We start from the raw sequence: 25,018 nt of genomic DNA, 5'->3' as shown, positions 1-25,018 counted from the left end.
ACAGCATCGTACTTTTGACATTTTCATTCTCCCTGACAGCTGCAGTCATAAAAGGACTGAACTAGGTAACAAATGTTTTATACTGAACAGAATTTTCAGCGCTTGTACATGGCAGTCATCTTTGGCTTGGAACTGTAAAAACAGGCGGAACGAACTGCGTCGATAGCTACCTGCCTGTCCTTCTGGTCTGCTTACCTCCAGTGCTCGCTCGCCATGGCTTTGTCGTCATCTGTGACGTTATGAAAGCAGCAGTCCCTCGGAGACTGCATTGACAGATGGTGACTTGGAGACGAGATTAGGTGCACTTTCTCTAAACGTGGTTGCGAGAGTAAAAACATTTTAATCAACAGAATTACGACAAACACCACGAGCAGAAAACGACAGCGAAACTACAGAAAAAGTGGGGAACAGTGAACAGATGACAACAGAAAAGCTATGTTGCTAAATTCCTTTTGTGCTGTTTTCTTGTTCCACAATTTTTACATCCTTATATTCGTTGAAACAGTGCGAAATATACATTTAATTTAATAATCATTGCGCTGGGAGTACGCGAGCAACGTATAAATAAATAGTGCCTTTGTCCCAGGATTATGTTGCCTGCACATCATTTTGTATCTAAGAAATGTCACGAAAAACCATCACGCGCTACGAATTTCTTACCGTGTTCGCAGCCACACAATCTCGGTATCGCAAAACTGTGCCGCTTAGAGAACAGAAAACATTTTTAAAATTCACCAGACGGACCACTCTCAGTGTTACGATGGATTCAACTTTCCATATTGACGAGGTTTTCAAGGAACTGAGGTAAATCTTTGGAGGGCGATGCTCGCGTTGAGAAGAATTACAGTGCATTAGACAAATGGTATTCGAACCGAACACAGGACACTCGGTGAGCTCTACTAGAAACCTGGACGCGCCAGCGGCTCTAATAGTATCTCGGTTTGAGGCCCCCGTTTAACTAGGACCAGTAGGTTATCCCGGAATTTAGCCAGCGCCTCAATTAGTGAGGAACAAAGGCGGTGTGCTAGTCTTTCTGCTTTCTATATACCCGGCTTTCACCGCATGTTTGTCGCGTAGCTCACTTGAGAAGAATGGCGTATTAGTAACACAGGAGGCATAAGAAACGGGTGATTCATTTATTGGGATAGCGTCGACGACGAGTTCTGAGAAGTTACTGTGTTGAACAAAGATTTCAAGTTTCGCAGTTAGAAGAAGGAACAGAGAAATAGGGAGAAGGATGGAGAGGAGTACAGAGACCACCACAACTGTATGACCTGTTTCTTAGATGCAGGGGTATTAGCAAACTTATTGAGCTTTAAAGCAGCGGCTTGAAGAGAGTTCTGAGAAGCACTTTAGGTTCTATCAACCATTGGTGAGGAGCGCATTCGTGAAGTTAAGAAGGCTGGAAGATTAAAGCAAACTGCCCCTGTTTTTTGACCGTTATATAGGCGTGAAGTAGGAGTACTGTCAAAGGAAACAAACGCAGTCATTCTCTGCAGTTCAAAGAAAGAACTTTGACGGGTTTCTACACGTTATCCAGGCAACGGCACACTGGAACGGTACATTGGGTCACTGTTTGCTGCTTGCTGCAAAGATATCAGATCACCAGTAGGGCAAAGAGATCAAGCCGGGGGGAAAACGGTTCTAGTCATTCGCGTTCATAAAATGTAAAGTAACTCGATTAAGTAATGCAGAAGAAAATGAGTGCTATGGCAGCCGTTCCTATAAAATTAGCGGCGTATTGTGTTCTCAGCGCATCTTTCGCCCATAAGGTAAACAATCTGAAGCGCCATTGCTGATGAGGTGCTGGCCGGCCCTCAGAGCAATTTATTCACTTTCGAAAAACAAAACCTCTCCGTCAATGCAAGTTTCTATACAAGACACATCGCCACTCATCAACGCAAGCATGACGTAAGATGTTGGTTGAGCACAAAAGCTTGGACAGGTTTGAACGGATTGATGGAGAGATGAGCGTTATTGCCATCTCCAATGAACACTGATTGTCTCCTTGCAACCAGGGCATCGTCAAGACCGCCCAACTATTCGTCGTAACGATGACTCGTCTCTGTGATGGCTAAGCAAACGTACGTTGTTTCGTCCATTAGCATTCATTGCTATAGAATGCGAGTGTCTTGATAATCGAGGAATCCTTGATCAATTAGTAATTCTGACGAACTATTTCTCACGATATCAAAGCATCGTTTTACAAAAAAGAAACAGTTGTGCAGTTGGGCAGAGCAATGTTAGCTGCTGAAAAGCTTCGCAATCACCTCGGGAGGCCCTATACTTCCGCAGTAAATGAACGTATGCAAGGTTGAAAATGTCGTCCGATTTTCAGCCAACTCAAGCAATTTATGTGTCAGCGTTAGATGTAGTAGCAAATTTCTGCATTATTTTAAGAGCGAAAGCTCTACTACGCCATGTCTCGCAACGTCATCCATCGCGTCGCAATGACCTTGAGCCGCCGGAGCACGAGCCGCCAAAGCGCAAGTGTGACAGGTGTGACGTCAGGCCTCGTGATCTGCTGTGGAGATGCGTCGCAGCTGGGCTCGCTCGGAGCCTCGCCGCTGCGGTACCACGTGACTAGGCGAGAGGTTGAATGGCTTATTCGTGGGCGCTTGGTCGCTCAGTCACATCATGGGTGGCGCGCCGACTGGGCCGTCTGTGAGTGCGCTTCAGCGCAAGCGACAGGCTGACTTCCATCATCCAGTAGATATAGCTAGACGGCAGGCTGCGAAATCTCAAGTAAAGGCAAAGTTGGCTTGCTGAAACACCGGATCAAAGGGAGGCCAGATTAGCATATTATAGAGAAGCTCACCAAGCGCAAAAGCGTGCATTAATGAAACACTGTGTACATAGTCATTGCAAAAGCATGCCAAACAGACCTTTCGCTGATGATAACTAGGTGTAGAAGAGCTAAACGTCAGTCAATATTTTTCACTTGAATGTGTTTCCTTTCACCGCAGTCAAAAGAAGATGTATAGGCTCAAGCCTAAATGTATAAAATAGCTGTCATTACGCATGCTAAACCATTCTCGATAAAGGCCATTCCCTGGCGGAAATGTCGGAAAATAAATTGGTCATATATATATACTATGCTTGCCATCGGATGGTTCTAGAACACTCTTCCTGATTCCATCGTTTCCGAAACAAATCTTCATCGATTCCACCAGTATACAAGTTCATATTACGTAGTATATAAGTCCGAGGTGATACGGGTGCACGGAGGAGGAATCTATAAGTCACCCGGCCCTATCGAACTCTATCTAGAGGACCACAATATCACGGAAAGCAAAAAGACTAGAATTCTGGGTTTTTGGATCCAGAGCAACTTGAAAGCATCCCACACCATCCAAACCCTAAGGTCCACCACCAACCAGATCTCGCGGATTATCAAACGAATAACAAGAAGCCGCAAGGGCATGCGAGAAGAGGACACGCTCCGCCTCGTCCAGGCTCTGGTGATCAGCAGAGTAACGTTTAGCATGCCGTATCACTACGACTCGCTAAACAAACGCGACCAAGAACAAGTCGATGCCATCATCAGAGGCGCGTACAAAACGGCCCTGGGTCTCCCTGTTACCACCTCAAACGAGAGGTTAGCGGCTCTCGGCATCCACAACACCTTCGCTGAGCTGTCGGACGCGGTTATGGCTTCGCAAAAAGCCAGACTACAGAACACGGCGGCGGGCAGAGCCATCCTCCACCGGACCGGCACGGCCACGGAGCTTCGTGCCCTCGATGGGCAACGATCACTCCCGCCCGAGGTCAAAAGCAAGATCACGGCGAACCCCATACCAAAGCACATGAGTCATGAACTCCACGAAGGACGACGCAAGGCGCGGGTCAACAGACAGCGCCGACAATTCAAGAGTGACCCGTACGTACAGTACGTGGACGTGGCGGCGTACCCCGCAGGGGGCCTCTTCGCGGTAGCCGCCGTGAACGGGAGAGACAACTCCTTAACCCTCGCGGCCTCCGTCAGGGCAGAGACCCCAGCTGCGGCTGAGACCATAGCCGCAGCGCTAGTAATAAAACAACATGACAGGGTGGGCAGGGAAGTTCATGTCGTTACCGACTCGCGACAGGCCTGCCGAAACTTTACCAACGGACGAACACCGGTGCTGGCGGCTCAAATTCTAGGCCCGAGGCTACAAGAAACCCATCAAATCACTTGGACGCCGGGTCACGCGGGACTGGAGGGGAACGAAAGGGCGAACGCCTTAGCTCGAGCGCTAATTAACCGAGCGGGGCAAAACCAATCGTCTTATCAATCCCCTCCCTTTACCTTTGTGCCCCTGCCATCAAATTACTGCGACCGACTCGAAATCCAGCGACTCAACCGCAGGATTTATCCTCCCCCTCACAAAAATCTCAGCACTGAAGAGGCAATAGCCCTCAGACTTATCCAAACAAACACATTCCCAAACCTACACAGATACTGCAAAATATACCCACAAACATATCGCGGAATCTGCCCCTGGTGCGGCGACACACGCCCTACACTCTTTCACATCTCGTGGGGGTGCGGGGGCAAACCTCAACATTTAAAGACGCCTAACACGTCATTTGAGCGGTGGGAGGTACAGCTGACCGGCGATACCCTGGCGGGACAACAAGCTCTCGTCCAGCAAGTACGTCGAGCAGCCATGGCCAGTGGAGTCCTGGAATGAGGACACCACCCACTCGTCCTCAAGATCAACGATCTGAATGGTCTAAATAAATGTTTTTCTCTCTCTCTCTCTCTCTCTCTCTCATATTACACTGCATAACGATGGCAAGCGGCATGATGTCTTTTATTTCTTCTTGCGTTATGCTTTCTGGAACGCTCTTTTGTTGTATAATATGTTATGTATGCCTCAATATAGAGTTTATTTATCGTGTGTGTATATTATGCTTTGGTCTGTACCCATTTAGCCTTTGCTCGGACCCCCCTTTCCAATACCTCTTACAACGCCTGTAACGTGGCGAAGAGGAGGAGATAGAAGAGGAGGAGAACCGTGTTGTCCGTGTTGCGTAGTGGTCGGGGGTACCCCGCACCTCCACCAAAAACTGTTACGGATGATCGATGTTTATTAACAGATGAAGACCAGGATGTATGAGAGGTCGCCACGATGTCGCCACCGAAATGTAGCCGTGGCTGCTGCTGAGTTCTTAGTTCTCCTCCTCTTATATCTCCTCCTCTTCGCCAGGTTACAATATATAGGAGTAGTGCGTTTTCTATTTAAGGTCGTCTCATTACTACAAATTGAAAACTTGGCGGGGCCATAACTTTTACGTTTCTTTCACGCCAGTCCTTGATAAAAAAGAAACAGACGACTCCGAAAGAAACTCTCCTGAGTACCGTCGTAAATAGTGACATAAGTCAAAGGCAACAACAACAACAACCTTCTAAACGAGCATTCCCTTTCCTTAGAGCACTGCAGGAATGCGTCACAAGAGGTAGAAAAACGAACAAATAACAAGTACACAAGGCACACAAATCTTGTCTACGGACCACTATGTCAAGAGTACGAATTCGTAAGTCTGCGGCTTCGCCGAGAGGGATCCCGCTACGTCGCAAGTTCAGCACCGAAGGAGACGTAGTCAGGCATTGAGGGCAGAGAAAGCCCGAACCAAGTCAGAGAGCATCGAGACGTCGTCATTACGCCAAAAATACCAGAATGAGAAAATAGATGGGCGGAACCTTTGTGAGCGTATGGCCTGCATAGTATTGAGAAAGCAAAGGGGAAAGCGTTGGCTACCAAGTGTGCAAATACTCGTAGAACAAAGAACACATCCTGGAGGGTTTTATTGGAAGGAACAAGGGAAGAACACATTTTGCTTATAGAAAGGCTAGGCGTAATGCATGCCGGGGCCCTTGAGTCAAGGGCAGCATACTTGAGAGCATGCTTCGTTAAACCTGCCTGGTATACGGGCGGCGTGAAAAGTTTACGAACCGCGGGAGCTGAGAAGACGCTGACTATTTTAGCAGCTTGGTATTCCTATTTCCACACAGTACTTGTACGCGCGAACAAGATAGGGTTGTACAGTTGTCCTTGCTACGGTCACAATGTGCTCAAACATTCAATGGCATGTGAGGAACCTTGAAAGACCCTTACTTCCGAAGTTATGTCTTCGAATGTCTTTTGCTAAAGCTTTTAATCTGTGAGTCCTCTGTTATTGATTGCGCAGTCAGCGCCGATGCTATAGCCATCTTATGGCGCTCAGCCACGCCCGTAGGTTAGGCAGTGACAGCGGTGATTAGCACTCAACTAAACGTTCCCTTTCGGGGAACGGTAAAAGCGACACGCTTTGCCAATTAGTCTTTTCTCTGACACCATAATGACAACGTTTTATTGGAAGTCAACGCCGACGAGAGAGACAGTTTGCTTCCTGGCAGCCTCGAGTTGTACATATTTCTTTTTTCGGGACGTTTGGGATATGCTTGAGTAACACGATGAGGACTACTAGGACACATCGACGCCTCGTCGAAGAAAGGTTACACAAAGAAGGAACGGAAGTGCTGCCTTTGCTAGAGAGCTAAAATTCGGGTTGTACGTGCTTCCGGGTTGCTGCACTTGTCGCTTCAGGTTGCGAGTAAGGAAGCTAGGAAACAGCTGAAGAGGGAAGCTCCTTTCTTAACATCGCGCTTGTGGCTATTTGTATTTGCTCTTTCCTGCATCTGTCGGCAGACTGCGACGACGGATGTAGCAGGCGCGACCATATCCACACAATTCGCCATCGCCCGTCTTTGGTTCCTTCTTTTTCTTTTAGCGCTCCCTGGTCTTCTAAGGTCGTTGGCATTCTCAGAACTACGGAGACGTCCCTTATTCCCCTTCCTACACGGCGCTGCGAAAACTCAATTTGCAGCCCGCTCTAGCGAGAACGAATTGCACTCGTCACGCCTTTTTGCGCTTCGGTGGTTGACGCTGACTGAGAAGTGCGCTGCTTCTCGGCACGCTCGCTGTCATCGTTATTGAGTCGTGTTCGCGCATTAGGTACCAATGTGGCCAAGGTGAGCAAAAATACATTCCGGCGTCAAAATTAAACACTCTCCAACTGCTCTGAGGACTATAGGCACGTACACGTCTCCACTGTTTTGTTATAACAAAGACTTAAAAAAAGCGTGAGTTGAAGGCCACTGTTGCAGTGGGCAAGTCATATATTCCCGTACCTTCATGTCTTTGAGAAAAATGGCACTAAATGTCCGGAGGGCTAAGTGTGCGGATTCCCGTGCGGGAGGAGGGTATACTCCACATTGATGGATGATGCGGGCTGGCGTATGATGAGCCCGTGAAATGACAGAATGGCCAAAATGGGAATAGTAACGCTCGTGAAAGAGGCAAAGCCTAGCTATTTCACTGCGATGTGGCAAGGTAATAACGTTGGCATCAAATTTTAGCTGAGTTATGCTTTAATTATGGGAGAACTTAAACGTGTATCTCTTGGCACGGTTTTGAACCTAACTTGAACTTCGAATATAACTTTGAACATAAAGAGGCATAACTACAATACGCCATGCGTAACGTTCAGATAACGACCGGAGGAAACGCTCTGAGAGAAACAAGAAACCAGAGGTGGAATATTATTTAATATGCATTTATATCGTTCCAGCCTCCACAGTGGTGGCTACAATGTTCTACTGCCCGGCAGGAGGTCACATGTTCGTTTCCTCTCTGCTGCGACCGCGTACCAACGTGCGCGGAGAGCACAGACGCTCGTTTGCGGTGCATTTATCGCATGGCGAAGATCCCCTGTTGGCAACAAAAAATTGCGAAGCTTCGCTTACAGCCTCTTTTCACAGCTCGTGTGTACGTTTAGGGAAGTGCACTCTGTCAGTCCTATCGATTATATTACCGTCGTTCCGAAGTAACGCACTTAACGAAAGTTCAACTGCTGAAGAGCACGCAGGAATTCAAGAAAAATGAAACATTGTTCAAGCATTCGCTACGTCAAAATAGCTTCCTCAAATTGTTCGTAAACTGATGACAACGTTCTTTTCATTACATTGTCTAGGCCATCAGACTTGTGTCAAGATAGCCTTAAAAGGATAAGCGCACACAAAGACGCTGCAGACGGAAATTCTCCATAGAGCAGAATGGTTGTTTCCTATTCGAATGAGAAACAAAAAAAAGCACTCACCACCTTATTGCTCATTGCACCAAGACTGATTTATTTTCGCGTGCGTGAGAGGCGTTACACTTTGCAATAAGTATATGTGCGACGTATATCCCAAACGTTCTTGGAGTGAGTCATCAAAACAGTAGGAGAGGCTGTCGCGGCGCCACTCTCTCCACTCGAAAGGACCCGGTTGACTACTAGTACGAGCCGTACTGCTTTATGACAGGGCAAAAATTTATGCTTGCACTTTTTCTGCAATCCATTTTTAGTTTTTGCCGAAATGAAGATCGATGAACTGACGGAACAAAAGATCAATTTCAAATTTCCTGTGAAACTGGGCAAGAATGGTTCAGAAATTCATGAAATGTTGCAGAAGGCCTATGGAAAGAATGTCCTAAAAATAAAAAGAGTCTGTTCAGGTGGGTACATCATTTTCGGGAACGATATGAGGACTCCAAGTACGATGCAAGATCAGCACGCTCCTCCACCTCATGCGAAGTTGAAACCATTGATTATGTACAATCTCTTGTGGTCAGTGACCGCCGAATCAATGTTTGAATGGTAGCAGAATTAAGCACTTATTTTGGGAAAATCGTCAGTTTACCGCATTTTGACTCAAAATATGGAAAAGAATACTGTTTGCGCCAAGATGGCCCCTAAACTGCTCACTCCTGAGCAGAAGTTGTGATAGGGAGAATATTGCACTGATAGAAAAACATGGTCGGGTTCGACAACCGCGCTTCGACAGGAGCGAAATACAGAAACACTCGTGCGCTTAGATTTAGGTGCACGTTAAAGAACACCAGGGTGTTAAAATTAATCCGTAGTCTGCTACGACGGCGTGCCTCATAATCCGATTGTGGTTTTCATACGTACAGACCCATACTTTAATTAAAGTTTAACACATCTGCCACGATGCTATGTGCCGTGTTAGTCAATGATAATGCTCAACCACCTGAGAGATTATGAACAATGACGCACAACAACGCCTCAAGCAAACACGTCTCCCTTTGTGTTTTCTGTACTACGCAGACAACCAGCAGTGGTGCACGCAACGTAACGTGTAACATCAACTCACCACTCTCGTATTGGACTTAACGTTGAAGAAATTAAGCATTCGCCGTCAGCACTACAGCTAATTATCGTAAATCAAAGCAAACAGCATAGAAAGCCTCGCTTACATTTATTACCACAGTGCGTGGAATCCACATATATTTTTTTTGTTCTCCAAATGGAGGTTGGTGATCCGGAGGTGGTATTTTTGATGTACCGTATGGGATAATTCAAAAGGAAACGACATCGTTCCAGAAGCGCCTAAAAGAAGAGGATTTCCAAGGGTGCTCCAGCCATGAAAGAAGAGGTAAAATCAAAGTATTGTGCTTAATGCGGAGTATTTTGAAGGTGACCGAATTCGTGCGTCTGAAAGTTTAAGAAATTACTTTTTAACCATACTGCACGAACGTCTTGTGAGGCTATGGTTGCAAAATACTGAAGTAAACAAGATTAGGTGTGAAAATCTGGTCCCATTTCTTACTTTCTTTTCGAGTGCATGCTGCCCACTTTTTGAACATTTCATCGCATTTGAGTTTTCGATAAAGCATGAAATGTACAATGTGCAGTAGGGATTTGGCTGCCTTTACAACAATATAGTTACTTATCTTTGAGGCACAACTATCGAAAATCGGTTCGTTTCGATGTACGTACGCTCCGACGACGCGATTATATGGCGAAGCAAGAACTCCGAGTTATAAATACCACACTGCAGTGTGCGCCACCTTGGATTCGCCCAGCTAAAAAAAAAGAAAACATGAAGACAAATACACATAGTTCATTATAATTCTCTTGGTCGGGCTAGAGAAACAATAGTGTCTCCCGGTTTCACAATATGTGACAGTGAGGAAATCTGAACTTCGGACCAAAACAAAGGCAAAATGAATAGGTTGGCTCAAGGCATATATACTCGCCCCAGACGCAGAAGCTTATGATCTCGCTATTAATTCAGAATTCACGCTTCGTGGGGCGCGCACACGAGCTGTCAAGGTTCTCTAGTCTGCATGTTAATGTCATCTTTTGTCTTTCGCGACGGATGTAAATTGCATCTCAGTCAACATAGATCGCCGTAACGTATTCGCGGAACAAAAAGGTGCATTCGTTGCAAGTATTTGCTCTTGGGACCAACTTCACCCAACTTTTTCTTCCTGAAACCTCTTTGTCACTGGCCATTCGGCATCATAAATATCCAGTTAACTATCGTGATTGGCTGTATCTTGATTTTGAGCACCATTCTGTCGTAAGAGGGTGATTCCACGAGAGATCAACACGGGTCCAAAAATACATATTTTAGATTTCATTCAATATTTTATATTTTGTGGGCATATCACTCGGTAGTACGAAAGTGAACTTGGATTCTTTGAGAAATGGATACATTAGGAGAAAAAAAATATCAAAATTCTTCAGGTGGCAGGCGCCATTTACATGCACCGGGCATTCTCGCAAATTCACAACAATGTCAAATACAAAATATTACGGCTACAAAGAATGCATTTTCTTGTGTAAAACGTATACGTAAAGAAGAGTCAGCAAGAGTTGTTTGAGGCTTCTGTGCAAAACGGAAGTGTTTTAGAAAAAATTCTTAATTTGCTACACTTTTCGAAAATTGCTATATTTACGAATTTTTATCTACTAAACTAATAAATGTAGGCTTTTAAAATTTGGTGGGCTATGAGACCTTAACCTGTTTAACGATTGTGCTGAATATTGTTGCTGTAGCACAAATTTCCATTTTTACAGTTTGCTTCAAATGTGAGGTATTGACAAAAATGAGCACTATTTAAAAATCAAAATAAAAAAACCCCATCGTTAATTTTTCTCAAAATTTCGTAAACAGCTGTCCACAGACATTGGAAAATGAACATTAAAAACATCTTGCATTATTTTGTTTTTAATGACAATATATGTGGTAGAAATGAGAGCTTCGCCGGAATGCAGCAAGGTGCTAAGAAATAGGGACATCGGGGTAAAAAGAACGTCCATTAGCCTCTGACTTGCCTAAACTTGGCCATGATTGCGACACAAGGGCAGTTTTGGTAAACTAGTATTATGATTGCAAGCACGCACTTCTCGAATGCCTAACTTTCTGACGTAAATTGTGCTACTGGGTCATCATTCGCGCCCATATTTTGTTAGTGCTTTCAGATGATGCTCTTCTGAAAATCGTCTCTTTTGAACGAGTTGGTAGAGTGTAGCAGAATAGGGAGTGGGTCCGTGGGAGGCGGTGGCAAACAGGTGGTAAAGCGAAATACGTTGAAAGTTGCTGGCGGTGTGGCCGCCGCCTTAAGAGGAAGCTTTAGCTTGGGTGCTCCTATCTAAATACATGTAAAACGAGAATTCGTTTTTCTCTGCAACCACTGCACCACATTTGATGACGTTTGTTGCAGTTAAAAAAAAGTGAAACTCTAGTGGCTGTTGGTTGCGATTTTTTTTATTTAAGTCGTCAACTGTTTAATAAAATTGACAAAATAGCAGAGCTTCACAAAACGAAACTATCAAATTTACAACTCTAACTCAGCAATGAGACATGATATCACAATCTTGTAAACTGCACCGAATAGAAAATCTAAAGTGTCCAACATTTCTATATTCTACATGGCTTTAAAATAGACTACAAAATAGTAGTCTATTTTAAAGCCATGTAGAATATATATGTGTGTAGAACTTGTGCAAAATCCTTGTAAACTATGTAGCAAATTCACGTAAGAAATAAATTGGCATATCAAATTTGTCTGTTTTGAATGCTCTAATAGATGCCTTTCACAGGTCTGCGATATCTTTTATATAGGTGCAGAGCTACGAATTTGTAAACTTCGTGCGTCTATTTTTTTCAAACTTACCAATTCTTGAAAATTACAGTTAAACAATGCAGGCCAGAAATCGACATTTCGAGTCTGACAGTAACTAGAATTTACCTTTCTCTCTCATGTGCAACAAATTTAAGTAAAATCGGCCCAGTGGTTATCTCAGGAAATCGTTTCTGCGTTTTACATCTATTTGAATGGGCGGCATCGGAGTTGGGCCCGAGCGAAAGCTTCCTCTTAAGTGCAAGCTTTATTTGATTCGCTTCATTAGATTAGCGTGATCTGGCCCTCTGGATCAGTTGGTCTTATTGAAAATGTGGAAAGAGCCGCCATTACTGCAGCGCTTCGTAATCTAAGCACGCTATCATCCTTTCAGATTTGCCAGCGGTGCTCCAACAATTATCCCGTGCATTGTATGGCAGCAAGTTCGGCCGACAGTCATTGATGTTAGCTAAGGAGCTCAGCAATAGGCATTTCATTCTCAAGTTTCAGTGGATACCGCCACATGTTGGACTTGCAGGCAATGATGCAGCAGATTAAATTAAGAGTGACAATGAATCACCCCTTATATAAAGACTTCTCAGCACTTTGAATATCACCTCACCATTCAGGAGTGGTTCAAGGAATCGTCACGCAGAAGCTATACGCTGTTTCATAGAATAAGAACTAGTTCCGCGAACCCCCCCCCCTGTTAACGCGGAACAGTTCATTTGTGCCTGCCAATACTTCAATAAAAAAATGTGGTTGATCCCTCTTATATAGGAATCGGTATAGAACACGAAAGTGAAACGTGTCTGCACAGAAGTAGTGTAATGTTTATTGCACATTGATATATAATGTCTATCGGTGTTTTGTGGCTAAAGCGCCCTTAGGCGTTGATGCACCCACGCTGACGCCTGGTGGCACGTCTCCTCCATCACGACTACCAACGTCGATGACCATGAGCAACCGTCGTGCATATGGAAGCTGCACTACGCTGCACACGCTAGCACAACGCGAAAGACGAAGCACGTAACTGACACACTAATACAACGCGCAAGACAAAGCACGTAACTGAATCGTCACCGAGTCAAATCAGCGCGTACAGCGCGTCGTAATTGCAGCCTCCGCGATCAACTTCAGAAACATTTTCAGAGCTAATTGCGGAGGCCACGCTCCGCTGTGCTGAGTACGGTGAACGCCACCTAAGTGGCGTTGGTAGTGCTTCTTGATGCCAGCGTCCCTTCGAATGCTGGCATCGAGGCGTCGTAGTGCTGAGACCACCGAAGCGTTCACTGTCGGTGCGCGTTAGTGTCATAATGCAGTACTTCTCTTTTCTGCTCGTAGGCGGCGGCACCGCCCCGAGCAAGAGCGCGGGTACACGGAGGAGTGTTAGATATATAAGGCGCGTCTGTGTAGCTCTCTGCAAATGCGTTTGTGGCGCAATGGGTTAAACGCTCGGCGATCTATCGTCGCGGACTGAGAGGTCGTGGGTTCGATTTCCAAATTTTGCATGTTTGTGGAACTTTTTCTTCTGGTTTCTTTCTTTATATTATGTTCGTGTATGTTCGTGTGACGTATTTCCGTGACGGAAATACGTCAGTGAAGTCTTGGTGGACCCCGGCATAAAACACTTTCGTGTTAAAAACAGAAACGCTCTGCTTGAGGCTTCGCACAGTAGACCATTATCCTTAAGAGTGTGCGGATCAGGTAATATGTACCAAAACACATAAGTTTCGGAGAGAGGATGTGTCACGCCTCTTTCCACCTGTTCAACCCCCTTTTTAAAGAGGCGGTAGAAGAGAGCAACCGCTGGCACTATCTGCCAGCTAAATAAGCCCTAACCAAGACCATCGCCCCCCCCCCCCCCTCCCATCACTGTATCTTAGGTTATACTGTATAATGACGTTTCCGACGGAGCCATGGCAAGTACGAAATTTTTAGAGAATTTTACCTGCCGTAAATTTTGTTACTTGCGTTCATGCACAGGGAGTTCACCGTTAAATCTGAAATTATCTGCGCTGCAAACTACGCACACGTGTTAAATAAAACGAGCCATGTAAATGTTGCTCTGTTGACGTATCTTTACTCACATTCAAGAGAATGAGTATTCTACTAAACGGTATTTTATGCATAAGTATTGACCATAAGGGTAAAATTACCCTTGTTGCGCAATCCTGGCCAAGTTTAGGCAAGTCAGGGGCTAATGGACGTTCTTTTTACCCCGATGTCCCTATTTCTTAGCACCTTGCTGCATCCCGGCGAAGCTCTCATTTCTACCACATATATTGTCATTAAAAACAAAATAATGCAAGATGTTTTTAATGTACTTTTTCCAGTGTCTGTGGACAGCTGTTTACGAAATTTTGAGAAAAATTAACGATGGTGTTTTTTTTATTTTGATTTTTAAATAGTGCTCATTTTTGTCAATACTTCACAATGAAACTTTTGCGCACACAACACGAAACCACAACGAAGAAGTACACAAGGACTAGCGCAGTTTCATTATGATGCCAAACCAACTAGCCCGCCTATCCGTTTTAATACTTCACATTTGAGGCAAAGTGTCAAAATGGAAATTTGTGCTACAGCAACAATATTCAGCACAATCGTTAAACAGGTTAAGGTCTCATGGCCCACCAAATTTTAAAAGACTACATTCATTAGTTTCGTAGATAAAAATTCGTAAATATAGCAACTTTCGAAAACTGTAGCAAATTAAGAATTTTTTCTAAAACCCTTCCGTTTTGCACAGAAGCCTCAAACAACTCTTGCTGACTCTTCTTTACGTATACGTTTTACACAAGAAAATGCATTTTTGTAGCCGTAATAGTTTGTATTTGACATTGTTGTGAATTTGCGAGAATGCCCGGTGCATGTAAATGGTGCCTGCCACCTGAAGAATTTCGATATTTTTTTTCTCCTAAAGTATTCATTTCTCAAAGAATGCAAGTTCACTTTCGTACTACCGAGTGATATGCCCACAAAATATAAAATATTGAATGAAATCTAAAATATGAATTTTTGGACCCGTGTTGATCTCTCGTGGAATCACCCAGGAGCGTCTTTGTGAACATGGTCCCTCTATCGCAACCTGTAGGACCACCTAAAAATATCATGCAACGATCGCATGCCCTTCAGCAAATTAACTTTAACCTGGTAAAGATTTGAAACTCTATATTCCGAGAACACAACAGAAAGAATAGTACTTATTCTGTCTCACTCTGACTTGGATAACTCACCCTGACATTGACTAGCGCATCTATCACTGAACGCCAAGAAGGAAATGTCCTGAAAGTAGTATCTAAAAATTGCATACCATGGGCAGTTCTAGTCAAACATAAAACTAACGAAAAGCATGCACTAAAGCAGCGTCATTCAACGAAAGTCATTAAGACGGCGTCTGCTTCCTTGTCGTCGCTATCAAAATTGAATGCTAATTGACAAGCGCACGTTTCGAGCTTCCGGGGGCGAGGAAAGGAAGAGCGCCCAAGACGCCATGCATAAATGATCAGTGGGAGGAGACGAGGGTCCTGGAAGCAATTACACAGGCGTGTTCTCATTTCTTAAGCACCCGCTAGGGCTATTTGCTTGTGAAGGTGCAAGGTGACCATGCTCATCAAGGAAGAACCGGAGAGGAGACGTGCCGTTGTCAGATTATTGCGACACCGGAGGCTGGACTTTGGAAACACCATAGAATAAAACGGTCTTTGACATATTGTTTCCTTTTTTTTCTTGCTTTTTGTTTTTTAACGGTTTCGTTTCTTTGTTGTTTTCTAGTAGAAGGCCTGCTAGATTATGTGTATTTGAAAGAGAAGGAAATTAAGGAAATATTCTGATTTTGCTCCTCAGTATCCGACGACGGTAATTTTGGGATGCGAAGAAACCAGAGAAGAATAGCAGGTGTCGTTGTAGAAAGTGTGAGAGTAAGGAGATCTTTTTTTTTTTGCATGATACAACCTATATAAATATTAACGCCGACACTAATGGAAATCATTCAGTGTCTCGCAATGAGACGGCAGTGTATGTAAACTAAAAAAAAAAAAACAGAGTTACCGCGGTACCAGTGTTCTTCTGTATTCAAGTACCGATCTCACGCTAAAGCTTATCAGTTGCTGAAAGCTGAAATTTCCACCGAGTGGATACCGGATCAAAGCTTCGAAAATGCTCGTACGAGTGTTCTTGCTGCTTCACGTGCGCTTGGATGTGAAGTGCAAGCTATTACCGCACGGTTGCGCATGCTTCGGTGTTTCTCGACGTCGTCACAGGAGTAGTGCGACATATATGGTGACGTCTCCCATGCCGCACTGAGAGAGTTCACACATTGACCCTCCGTAATTCTAGCGCAGGCTATTTTCACACTATCGCTTCGCCGTCGCCACCGTCATCATTGTCGTCAGTATCACCTTGTGCCGGTAGACTGCGGAACGGAGACCTCTGCGAGTGATACACCATTACCTCTGTCCTAAGTGGGCCGAATAACCTCTATGGGGCAGTTTTCTAATCTCGTCACACTGAATTCACCACTTCCCCTGACAACGCTTCCCTCCTTCAGCACCCATTGTGTTACTGAACAAATTGCCACTTACGTTATTTATATGAAGACATTACGTTACCAGCCCAACCCCACCTCTTCCGATGAATTTCAGCCACTATTAAAGAATTTTAACACGCATAAGGGTGTTGAATGGGTGTTAAAGGATGTTTTTTTTTTATGCTTGCACCCGCAATGACACCTACTCATCACGCAATAAACTCAAAACACTCCATATAAAAGGTTGTAGAGCTCAGATCACCCCATAATAATGGCATTTAACTTCGTCTAGGCATTTAGCCATGTTAATCATCCAGCCGCGTTTGATCACTAATCCGCATGCCACCTTCTTGCGGTCACTTAAACTTACGGCCAGAATTTTCCGTTGACACTCATTGTATTATATTACCTTTTGAAATAATTCTTTTCTTATGATGTAAGATGGGCTTGATGGTTGAATACTCTGGAAGGCTACAGCAGTAAACTGTTGCTATGCTAGACATATTGTCCCGGCCAGTAGAACACTCCTCTGAGATAGATGTGCCGTAGTAAACGTGTCTACAGGTGCGCGGATCAACGTCAGCTGTCATTGAATCCTTGTGTTATGACGTTGAACATTGCTCTCCTACTGCAAACAAACAAAAGAGAGCAACAAACGGAACAGCAGCAGCACTGTCAGCTCCGCGCTTCGCCCAGCATGATCCCTCTGTACTAAGATCGCCTGTCAAAAACACGCGAAAGGCGTTTAGTGCCTGGTGGTAGAATTTGACGGGCAGACAACTGCGAGCACTCACGCAGCAGAGTAGAACCATAACCTTGTCTGTCATTCACTACAGTTTTCGTGCGCAAAAAGGCAGTTGGTTTTGATTATTTGCGCACACACTACTCGGAGCTCTGGAACCACGTCCCGCACTGAGAACCACTATAGCGCGCTGAACGAGAAAGAGAAAGATTGTGGTGTGAAGAGGAAGAAGCTGAACGGGATCGATGCGATGCAACGCAGCATTGGTTCAGGCGATGAGAGAACAGGGGAGCTCCTCTCAACAATATTGCTACACCGTTTGTTTGGTTCTTTTATAGAGCGCGCGGAACAAACTAATCCTACGACATAATCAGTAATAATGTTTTGACATCATTTCCTTTTTTCCTCTGCAAAAAAAAAATGCAGAAAAGGAGTATCAAGCAAGACCTCCGAGATTCTTCGTGATTTATTTTAGACATTTACCACATTATCAGACCTTTATCTTTACGATGATCTAACTTCATAGCCTAAATCTATGTGGACGGCTAGCGGTTAGTGCGAAAAAAGTGATACAACTACAAAAAACAAGAGAGAAAGAGAGAGAGAGAAAAGAAGGGTACGCCTTAATGTGTGTCCTGGTGAACATAGGAGCGTCTAAAAAATGTTGGTACTCCTCAAGTTATTTACACAATAGTCTCTGCCATGTACCCAAATGAAGCAAGTACCAACGCTGACGCACGCACAGCATAAAAATAGTAAACCTACCATCCGAATCGTAACATACGCGAATTTAGTTTTCCGATCATAAATTCCATTCGTTTATGTTGAAAGCGAAACTTGGGCAGCGACTTTGTGAACGTGCAGGACCAGAAAAGATTACTGGGCGTAATCTTCAATGTCGCGCATGGAAACTGCTTCAGCACTTTCAGGATGTACAGCCTCCAGCAACAACAACACTTCAGGAAAAGGAAATACACATAGCGAGTGAGTAACACAGCTCGACACTTGTAGCTGTTCTAAGTGTAGGCAGAACGGAGGCAAATGAGAGGAAAGAGGGGCGCGTTACTGTAAAAGAATATGGTGGCTGACGTGCTTGTTCGAGATATCGGCACCGTGTTCCCGCATAAACTACGTCGTATACTCTGAGACGTTTGATTGATTGCTCCATCGAGATCAGGTGGCAGCTTGTGGCTAGGGCCTGAAGGCAGCCATGGCTGAGCTAAGTTGTGTGCAAAGAACGTGCATGCTTGCATAGGAGACCACTTCCACGCTTTTCACAGCACGGCGACGTCACAACGGGAACGAAAATTGTCAAACCTCCCTAAAGGTGATTACGCTGTATTGATTTGTTTCGGCTTGTAGATTCTTCGAGCATTCAGGTATCGTTTGCTCTTTCACCTCACGTTTAGGTCACCACCTAAGTACCTACAAACAGAAAAAAGCATGGTCGTCTGGGCAAGGCAGTAAGGGTCGCAGAAGAAAGCATGAACGGGACAGATACGGAAAGAAAGAAAAGACAGCACGCACACACCAATGTCTCTGTCTCCTTATAGCTATTTCAATACCTACCTACGATCTATCATTGTGTGGATATACAGTTTTGCCGATATTTCCCTGCGCTTAACTAGAGCTTATTCTCTGGGCGCGCTGTCCAGGAGCAGCGACATGACGACGGGAAACGGAAGCTGCTGAGGCTGAAGATCGACTCTATAGTACCCGCAAGCCGGCTAGGTGGGGCTCGGGCCCTGGACGTATACGCAATGTAGACCAGTATGGGTCCCCGGCTAGCGTTCTATGGCGGATCCTCACATACCCTAGGGTCAAGCCGTCGAACATCCGCAGGGGTCATGGTGACGGACACCAGAGCATCATGGATTGCAAGTAAACCCCCAACAGCTACGGCGGTCGATTTCAAGGCACCAAGGCACTTTGGAGGAGCGCCGAACGACGGTTCGAAGTCGCTGCTACAGACACCATGGATCAGTACGTCGGCTCTGGCATAACAGTCCGCAACAGCATTGGCACTTTCATAGTGGCAATGCCACATCAGGTCAGCGTCGAGACCAATGAATGAATAGAAACTTTATTTCCTGAGCTTTTCAGCGCATGCGCCGGATGGAAGTGGTTCCCACTTCACGAGAATCCATATGCTGCTCTCGCTGCCTGGCCCTCGTTTACGAGCCAAAGCTGGTCTTCCAGGGCGGGGCTGGACAGAAAGATCTTCCATCGCTCTCTAAGGGGTTGGATGGGTAGGGTGATCATGTTGGGGTTAGGATTGGTGAGGAATGGTGAGTGTTGTTGGCTAAATTTGCATTCTGCTATCATGTGTTGGAGTGTACCTGGCTCGTGACACACGGAGCATTCTTGCCCGTACTGGCTCGGGTACATGCGGTTTAGTAATCGGGGGTGGGGAAACAACTCTGTCTGAATCTGCCTATATGTTGTCTGCTGCGCCCTGGTTAACTTGAGGTGTGGCTCGGGGAAGCTCTGTCTCCCGTTTCTGTAATATTCTACTATGTCTTTGTACGTGACTAGTGGTTGGCTCTTTCCGTTCTCCTCTTCCCTATCCACGGCTGTGGCCCGGTGTGACAGCGCTCGGGCCTGCTGGTGGGCAAACTCATTGCCCTCCACTGCGGAGTGGGCCGGAACCCAGATTAATTCTATCTCTTCCCCTTTCGGGGGTTCCTTGCCAAGAGTTGCTGCACATAAGACGACGAATCGCGAAGGCGGATTTCTTGGTTAAGCTGCACGCCTTCCGGTAAAGGTGGCGTCGGTGCCACTCAGGATGGAAGACTGCGACTGCTGGATTGTTTCGGTGGCACCTTGCATGGGCCTTTAGTCATGAAGCCGTTGCGCGTACATCGTTGATTACGTCCTGGGAGTCAACCAGGTTAAGGGCCTCAGTGCACCTTGTAGACCCTGGCGAGGTATGACTGTTGGTCGCACAGATACAATGTCTGACCAAGTGGACCAGCAAGCGAGGGCACTGCGGGAAGGGTGTCGCGGTGCACAAACCTTGCATCAAATATGCAAAAGGGCAACCACATTTTCTCATCTGGCTGTTCTATTAAAGCGTGTTCTGCTGAACCATTCCTTCCACAACTACTTAGTCAATAAGTTTAATTATTAAATCTTCCGCGCCCACTTGTCCACACAGGTCATAATGCTTCAGGTATATCACCAAGTACTTAACAATCCATGTCGCAGCGACACAAGAACAATCCTTGGCCTAGACTAAACCAACGCTTTTGACAGGGTAGCCCAAAAGGCCATTCTTAATAATTTGCAAACTCTCCACGTAGGGGAACGCGTGCATAGCTACGTACGTATGAGACTTTCTCGCTGACAGAACAGAATTTATTCTCGGAGACATTCCCTACTCAACCTGCAAACTAGGGTACAGAGGCACCCCAATAGGTTCCGTACTTTCACTCCTATTCTTCACTATAGCAATAATAGGACTCCCCGAGAAACTAAACCAAATCCCACATCTACATCACAGTCTTTATGCAGATGACATCACTATGTGGGTCACAAATGGTAACGATGGGCGCATCGAACACACACTACAGACTGCAATAAATGCTGTCTGTGACTATCTTGTGTACACAAGTCTTGCCTGCTCACCCACGAAATACGAATTTCTACTTATACGCCCCTCCACGCGTGGGTGCAAGCCCGACAGTCCACCGAAAATCTCTCTCCAAATCCATGAGACTGATATAGCTGAGGTCAACACTATACGAGTTCTCCATATGATCATCCAATCCAACAAGAAAAACATGACCACCCTGCAAAAGTTGTACGTTTGCGTCTAGCAAACACTAGGACTTATCTCACGCATATTCAACAAACCCACAATCCTGAAGGAGGCAGACATCAGGAAATTGGTGCAAGCCTTCTAAATGAGCAGAATGGCTTCTTAGCCCGTACGTTAACCTTGATAAGACAGACAAACAGCACTTGGATGCTTTAATACGCAAGACATACTAACAGGCACTCACGCTACCTCAAACCACATCAACCAAGAAGCTCCTATAGCTCGGAGTACACAACACAGCAAATCAGATATGCGAAGCCCAATTAACTGCGCAATACGAAAGGCTTACAAAGAGCGCCACAGGCAGGCACATGCTTTTTGAAAAGCCCGGGTATAAGAAGGGCAACGGAATGCTCCCCCAAGATCGGTATTGCCACAAATGTAAGAGAGTGCCTATTTATGCCCCCATACCAAAAGCATGCATCCCGTTCATTGCAAAGCCATACGAAAAAGTCATAAGTCGAACTCAAAACCTACATAAAAAATACAAGGGAAAGAATAACATAGCATATGTCGCCGCCGCTGAACACCGAGACCCAGATAAAATGGTCCTGGCCGTAGTAGATTCCTCCTAATGCGTGCTCACTGCATGCTCCGTGCGAGGAGGCGGAGGAGGCAACCTTAGCCCTAGATATAGAAGAAATTATAAGTTATTCTAAAGCCGCGGTCCGAAACCTCGCCCGAGGGCGGATCGGTCCGATTGCTCAAACTATTCTAAATCCTACAACTGGTATGGACGCAAGCACACTCAGCCCTCCCCGGAAACGACGCAGCGCGCTGCGTGGCCCGAGGGTTTATCGACCAGGTTGCGGAAGGCCAGTTGTAGTACGGGGGAAGCCGAGACAAGCTACAGTCCTACCAGGAAATTACACAGCACGCTAAGCTAAATCGCGGAACCTTCCCTCAGAGAGGTGCAACACTAGATAAAGGAAGAAGGTAGCCTGGCGATGACTCTAAAAAGACGCGTTCTCATGTCCCGTCCTGTATTACTTCTACTAACCAGCTCAGTTCTCAAGTAAATGCAAGTGTTGTGCTTTCCCGTTTGGCGATATCTCCCACATCATGTGCACGTGTCACGATCACCCTAAACCACCCTCAAACCCCATGAGTACCGAGAAGTCGGAGACCATGCTCCTCAGTTCCGACCCAAAGATCCAGATCTCCGCCGTCGCATCAGCCGAGGAGGTCGTCGTAGCCCAAGGGCTGATGGCCACCCAGCGGCGAGGCCACCGCGAGTAACCCTAGACCAATAAAAGTTTTTCCTCCTCCTCGTCCTCCTCCTGCAATATGGTGCACTCCTCCTCTTCATCTTTATCATCTCCTCTTCATAAATGCTCCCTCGACGAAACTGCCTTTCGAAAAGACAGAGAGCGTGATTTTGTGCTCTATACATTAGCTGCCGTTATTTCTTCATCAATTGGTCGAACTTAATGAGAAACATTGTAAGCAGACGCCAGCCCGCCTTGCTTGGCGAAGGCCCCGTCGCTTTCACTGAAATCAGCGGGACGTCATCGAAGCTCACCCATGAACGTTTGGATAAGCAAGCAGACTGCTGATTAAGCTCCCAAGTTGTGTGGGGTCTGGCGGCTGGTTCTTTCCCCTTGCTACTCATTCACTCGCTTCGGCTGCTTGATACCATCACTTCGGTGCCATTTTGGCTCTTCAGTCGTGCGTTTGGTCGTTTTTAATGCAAAGAGGCCGCTCTATGGAAGCAGCATAAAAGTAAACGATCGGCGGCACATTGGAAGGCCTAATGGACTTCCTTTCTGTTTCCGGCAACAAACACACTTTGCGTCCCGATAGCTGTGTGCCAAGTTCGAAGCATTAGCAGAAAATAATGCTCTTTGGCAGCTTCCTGGCAGAAATATTTCGTCCGAAATGAACAACGTAAAATGTAAATGGTGTGCAAGAAGTAACGAGGGAAAGAGGAGTAATAAGAAAAAGGCAGAGAAGTCTATCGTGTTTAGCCTAGCTGGCTATACCTTACTAGGTTCAACATGGTTGAGCAATTACGAAAGAGCGGAATTAGGACAAGGCGAGAATAAATATTTCACAACAAGTACGCATAAGCTCAAGCGTTCATCGTCCGCTCTATCACAAGCGTTCATAAAGGCTGGTAAATCTCTTTAAAAAAACACGCAGCAGCGCTTAACTGACATTGCGCTTTCGCATCTAACGAAGCCCATGGCTCTAGAGTAGTTTCGTCTACAAAAGGCTGTCGTCTAATTGCTTCAAAGCAGCGCGAATGGAAATTTTGTGATCGCCGTTTGAAGGGCAAGATGTAATTAGGGCTAATCGAGGGAGGACAAAGTGTCCAGCCCAATGAAAGAAACGATCGCCTATATTTGGTGTTGTGTTGGTTGAGTAAGTTTTCATGCTCTTTGACTTTTTTGTTAGATTTGGCAAATTTCTGACATTTTTGGCATCTGCAACGTAGGTTTAGCGGAAAGCAAACTTTTTAGTGGCACTATATTCAATTTTTTTTGGCTGTTGATATTTAACAAGCTCACTATGTTATTTATCATATTGTTTCAGATTTTGAATGGAACTTTATCCATGTACCTCATCATGTACCTTTTTCAGGTACATGAAAACACTAGCTTGGAGTGAATATCTGATCTGCGATGTTGTGTTAAGAACTTTCTTTGTGCAACTTTTCTAACACATTTTTACATCGTGGACGACGCAGAATATTCTGGAACGTATTAACGTAGCACTTCGCTGCTGCTGTAAATAAATGGTCAGATAGCTTTTGAGAATTTTTGTAAAACTTCAATGAAGCACCTCAATAAACCTTAATTAAAATTCTAATAATTCCCTATTCTTAGTATGAGTAGCCTACTGAAAGCACCGCCTAAAGTTGTGGTAAGTCGCTAAGTAGGACCTTGTCTTTAATAAGTAAGTATCAATGAAATTGCCCGACGGCAGGGTTCGAACAGAGGACCCCTAGCCCAATAGCTCGATCCTCTAACCATTAGGCGTCCGGCGCATGCCTCAGTATGCGGAATAGAACAGTGTGCTCTATTCCACTCCATTACTTGAGATGCAGAAACAGTGTGCTGCAGCGTGTGAGGCGCACGCGGCAGCTCAACGCCGGAGGCGCTAGAGCGCTAGACTTGGCGCTGTGGGAATAGGAGGCCGAGGCTAAGCGCGATGCTGACGCACACATCGTGCCCGCCGTGAGCATGCCCTAGTACGGGAACGTGAGGTCGACAAAAGATGACAACGACGACAAGACCATGTAGTTCTTACCGATGCTGCACACGGTTATGCAGTTTTCTCATCTGTCTACACATGCCACACCACGCGTGTCTACTTAGTCAGCTAATGTTCACTGCAATTCATACTGCCGCTTCAGCTACGATTCTTACACTTCGTCTCAATTTTTAGTGCGATAATGTCAATTAAATTTGTTGCAAACTAGTCCATTGCCTTAGTTGCTGCTTCTTATAAATAAGAAGCTGCATGAAAAACTAAGACTGTACCGTCTGCATACCGAAATATTTTAATGGCGACTGCATATTGCAGATCGTTACCGTAAATGTTAAATAGAAGAGGGCCTAATGTAACAGGTTGCTATCGCATTCGTTGCTTCGCCCTTATGGCAAAATTAAATTTTTTTCGGTCTGTCTCATACAGAATTGCTATATAACACTGTAACACAAGAGGTACATAATGCTTCTATTTAGCTAGATACGTGTCGTGCTACTCATTACATACACCTGTCTTCACCATCTCACCTCTACAAGCATCGGATATCGCGTTCGATTATACACCATGCATCAACCATAGGAAAGGTAGGTATAAAACACCAGCTTTATAGCAGATGCATACTCACACTCAGAAGTGTGGTCAATAAAGGCTGTAATATATTGCATATATTTGTGACTCTAATGAACGAAGGCGGCCTTACAAGGATTCTTGTTGATATTGTAAAAAAATCATTGCTTAGTATCTATACCTTTCAAAAATAGAGAGAGAGATAA

This window comes from Dermacentor silvarum, chromosome 6 (genome assembly GCF_013339745.2).
Source record: "Dermacentor silvarum isolate Dsil-2018 chromosome 6, BIME_Dsil_1.4, whole genome shotgun sequence".
Classification (NCBI taxonomy): Eukaryota; Metazoa; Arthropoda; class Arachnida; order Ixodida; family Ixodidae; genus Dermacentor; species Dermacentor silvarum.
This window is presented reverse-complemented; position numbering follows the sequence as displayed.